The following is a 4,546-nucleotide window of genomic DNA, read 5'->3' as shown; positions in this document are numbered from 1 at the left end:
TTTTTTTTTGAGAAAGTAACTGTCTCTTGAAATTATCTGACCATGAACCTAGCCCTTCTAGAAAACTAACATCGAAGCCCTCACCGTTGAGAATCCAGGCTCCACTACTGTCACGCCTCCTTGGGGATTTTCACCTCGGCAATGGGCTCCCTACCGCAGGTTTAGGGGAATGTTCTTAGAATGGAAAAGGCGCTGTTGAGGCCTTCAGACCTAATACAGGTGCACGAGCTTGTTTCCATCCCCGCTCTGCCTTGGCTCGGCGTGGGAGTGTTCAAACCGGTCTCCTACCCCAGGGGGAGCTGACGGGGACAAGCCACACTGCCTCCCCCACCCCACTTCCCCTTCCCTTTCCTCCCCAGCATTGAGATCCAAGGAAAATGTGCACAAAGCCAACATTGGGGGTAGATTTGTGGGGGCAATAAGTGATCCACTGTACAAAATCGTTTTACAATAGAACCAGGGGATGGGGGTTGGGGCTGGGGGATGGGGAGGGAAGGGCGTAGCCTACTTCTGCACAAGGCAGTTAGAAAACTGTGGGGCTGCAGGACACTGGGGCAGGGTCTCAAGGCCCCACCTCCTAAAAGACCCTTGGTGAAGGAGGCAGGGACGTTACATCCACAAATTCTCCTCTGGGCAGCTCCACACCATGCCGGAATAAAATGTGTGTCATCTCGGGCCGGTGAAAGGACCCCTGTCCCAGGGATGGCACCCTTCCGTGTGCACCCACCCCTCTCATCTCCTCTGGGAGCAGTGGTGCCAGCTGGTGGGGTCGGGGCCTCAGCTGGGCTCCCAAGGACCTCACGACATGTACAGGCGTTTGTGCTTTTGGACCATTCCCAAAGGCAAGGCTGGCGTTGTGCCCACAGAAACGTGCAGAAATGTTAAATCGAGGTGCTTTGTTTCAAAGTCAATGTTTCTCATAAGGAGTTGTGCTCTCTGGCATTTCTCCCCCTGGGGAGGGGTCTTGGCCCCTCGTCATGGTCTCCACTCTGGGTCTCCTGAGCCAGGCAAGTAGGGCACAGCCCAGTGACTGCATGTGCCCACTGTCGTTTAAAATGAAATAAATTATCACATGAAAGGGACTTAACTGATTCTAGGGCTTACAGTTTTGTGTCAATTTTCTTCCTGCTCCTGGCAGAGGGGTGGGGGTGGACAGGAGTCACCGAAGAGAAACCCTGGCTTCACTGTTGCTTTCTGCTCGCTTTCTAATCAACTTGACAGCTTGAAAGGCCACCATTTATCTCTCTCTCTCATTTTTTTACCTGGCAGCTGTCTGAGATGATCACTGTTCAGTATTTACTAAGTATCCACGTGCAAATAAAAGCCGTTTGTACAGGAAAGAGTATTTTTTTTAGATAATTTATTATACATACATGTGGGGTACAGCAGGAAAGAGTACTGAGTTGGTCACTTTGGCCTTGTTAGCAGCTGCAACTGGCCATCATTTCCTAGGTCCTGGCTGCAATGTCACCAAAAGCACCCCTTGGAGCACTTTCAGGCTTGACCAACGAAATTCCCCAAGGGCGGAAGCCCAGCCCACCTGGTCTTGCTTCTAGGGCAGCAGCACCGGGAGGTCGCGCTTGTCTCTGGGGCTCTGGGTTTGTGGTGTCATTTTCAGTTCAGTAAGGACAGTTTGGATGCCAGTTCCCCAGAAGCCAAACTCATGCAGCTTAGGCAAAGTTGGGGATGCAGCAGCCAGGCTGGGAGAGGTGAAGTGGCCTCAGGAGAAGAGCTGATCCCGGCACGGCTCTGCCCCACACTCCTGCTCTTCTTCACAGTCCTGTCCTCCTCTCCCACCATACTGTAAGCCCTGTCTGGGCCCCAAGAAACACCAGCCCCCTAATCACTGTGCAGCCACCCCAGCGCCCCCGAGCCCTCCTGCAGCCGTCGTAGTGCTGCTGCCTTCTCACTTCTAGGGGTGAGGGGCGGCTTCCCTCCACTTAGGGGTCTCCTGTCTTTGAGAGAAGACCCCTGGCTCTCTGCAGGCATGGGCCACGGCACAGATTTTACTGGGTTTTCTCCTTTCCCTGCTCTGCACCTCCCTTTCCCACTGGGCTTCCCAGGATCCTGCACCCAACTCCTGCCAGGTTAATGTTTGGGGAACTCAGACTAAGACATCCCACAACATCTCCTGAAGACCCAGTTGAGCACTAGGGACACCATGTGTGGGGACAGAGGGTCCCACGAGCCACACCTGATGCTCTGCACTGAGCAAGCTGGTAGCAGGTCTGATTTGCATCTTTGTCCAGGACAGCCAGAGTCTCTGCTTTGGCCAATAACTGGGCTATGATCTTTAAAAGAGACAGAAAAAACAACACAATGTTAAAGTTTGGAAAACAACATTCTAACCTCTAGGTCAGCCACAGTGGGACTGGAAAATCCCTCAACTGACGGGTGTTGGTCCCTCTTTCCTCCCACCCCGGGGTCTGTCACTGACCTTCTCCTGGCTGTTGGCCGTGGAGAGTCACAGGCAAGCTCTCGCTCAACAGGACGGGCTGTGAGGCAGCATCGCCAATTTCTCCCCCGTATGTGCAGAGCTCAAATCCCAAGTTGTGCTGCTACATTCTCACTCAGTCAGATCTGGGCCTCCCTGGGACACCAGCGGATGACAAGTCCCCTTGCTCTGTGAGCCTCTCCGACTCTCCAACACTGCATGTGCCTCTGTCCAAGCCCGATTCATTGCACAGCACCTGCCCATCACCTCTCACCAGCTCATGGGCTGGGTGGAGGGTGTGTCGTTTCCATGGACCACTCCTGTGCAGAGGCTTAACTACCAGGACCTTTTACTGATGGAGTGGACCGGGCCGCATTGTGTTGGGGCTTATCTCTGTGCATAGATACGGAACAGGAGTGTAAACCCCTCTGTCTTCCTCATGTGTGCATTTTATGAGAGAAGGAACATTGTAGTTAGTGGCAAAATATATGCCTGGGGTGAGTCAAGGCCCCATCTAGATGCCTCTTTTATTCAAACTTACCTGCCAGGGGCATCCGGGAAGCACACTCATTTCTGTGCCCACACCTAGGGTCTCCATCTCCTGGATGATCATGTGGCTCTGCCCTGGCCCCTTGTCCAGCTCACTGGTTCCTCCTGCTTTGCAGAGTCCCATGGACCTGAGCCCATCCTCATTCCACGCCTGCTCCAGAGCCTGTGGCTGCACCTCCCAGGGGATGTGAGCCAGGTGGGGCATCTCTGGCCCATCCGTCCCCTCTGTGCCCTGTCGTACTGGCTGCAGCCCCTGTGAAGCTCCGCCCCAGCTCCCCAGTCCTCTCCGCCCAGCCTCGCTCCTGCCCGGCCCTCCCCAGCCCCACTCGGCACAACAACGCTGCCCCTTACTCGCTCACGGACGCTGCTCAGAGGCACCCCCTCACCTCACAGGTGAGGAAATGGTAGATTTCACAGCCAGAACCAGTGTGATCAAGACTTAGATCAAGGTCTTTTAAAGGCCAACCACTGTGATTCTTCACATTTTCTTATTTGTCTTGATCCTTAGCCACAAGGAGTTTTCAAAGCATAAACAACAAACAAACAATAAAATACGGCCTGGTTTATCAGTTGTCCCTGAACCTTCCCACTTTCCCATTAGCTCTGGGTTGATAAATTAAACGTGGTTTTAAAGTCTCTAAACTTTTTGTGACAGTCAGTACTCCTGACACCCACTCCTGGCTTCTCCTTTGATAACACAATCTCAATATTGCTCAGGGCAGTACTGTGCTCAGGGCAGTACTGTACGCAGGCTTCCTTGCAGGTAGGACTTAATTCTGGCCACTGAGAAAGAAGCAGAGGTCTGCTCTAAGGGCAGGGTGGGGCAGGGGGTCTGGAAAACATTTTGCTTTCTCAATAAAGGGCTCAGACATTGTTACTGAACTGAATGTAGTTCACCCGCCCACGAGCAATGGAATCCAATTACCGAAGCAGCAGTCTTTGCCCTAGGGAAAAAAAGGCTTATTTACAAGGCCAGCATGTGAGAAGACAGGAGATCCGTATCTCAGATCAGTCCCCTCCACTGCAGAAGGATGATACATCCATGGGGAAGTGGTCAGGGTGAAAGGGTGGGGCGAGCACCTGTGCAGGTGCAGTAGAGAAGGTGAGGCCTCTGCTAGGAGAGCCTGGCCTCGTGTTGGGCCAAGCAGACTGCAATGATCCTAGGCACACGACTGTGACTTCTATGCCAGAGGCATTATCTTAAAAAGACAGATAGGAAGAAACACGGGTTAATTATGGAATTTTACTGAAAGAATGGGCAATTTAAGCAGGGAATAGATTTTTAACTGAAAGCAACTGTTACAAAACTGCTGTCTTAGATTGACTTTTCCAGGGACAGACACAGACTGGGAGCTGTGTGTACAAGGGAGGTTTCCCAGGGAGGCATCTTGGGAGATGCACCTGGGACAGGTGAGGGAGGCTGGATGGGGCACGGGGAGAAGCTGGACAGCAATGAGCTAGCACCCTGGCTGTGTCGACCCTACAGGGAGCTCTGGAGCTAGCTGGCCTGCCCATCTGCCCTGCCTTGAGTCAAGTGGGCAGAGTCTGCCTCCCACATCAGCC

The 4,546-nt window shown here is 53.1% G+C and overlaps 1 long non-coding RNA gene across 1 annotated transcript; it reads right to left on the bottom strand.

Annotated features, from left to right (window-relative positions):
* Positions 1–1,341: 1,341 nt before the first annotated feature.
* Positions 1,342–2,708, bottom strand: LOC103593636. The gene is made up of 3 exons (XR_550774.1): positions 2,438–2,708; positions 2,195–2,291; positions 1,342–1,814 (listed from the first exon to the last, which is right to left on the bottom strand). It is a non-coding gene; the product is annotated as an uncharacterized LOC103593636 (long non-coding RNA).
* Between the last annotated feature and the right edge of the window lie 1,838 nt (positions 2,709–4,546).

This window comes from Galeopterus variegatus, unplaced genomic scaffold (genome assembly GCF_000696425.1).
Source record: "Galeopterus variegatus unplaced genomic scaffold, G_variegatus-3.0.2 Scaffold1386, whole genome shotgun sequence".
Classification (NCBI taxonomy): Eukaryota; Metazoa; Chordata; class Mammalia; order Dermoptera; family Cynocephalidae; genus Galeopterus; species Galeopterus variegatus.
This window is presented reverse-complemented; position numbering and strand designations above follow the sequence as displayed.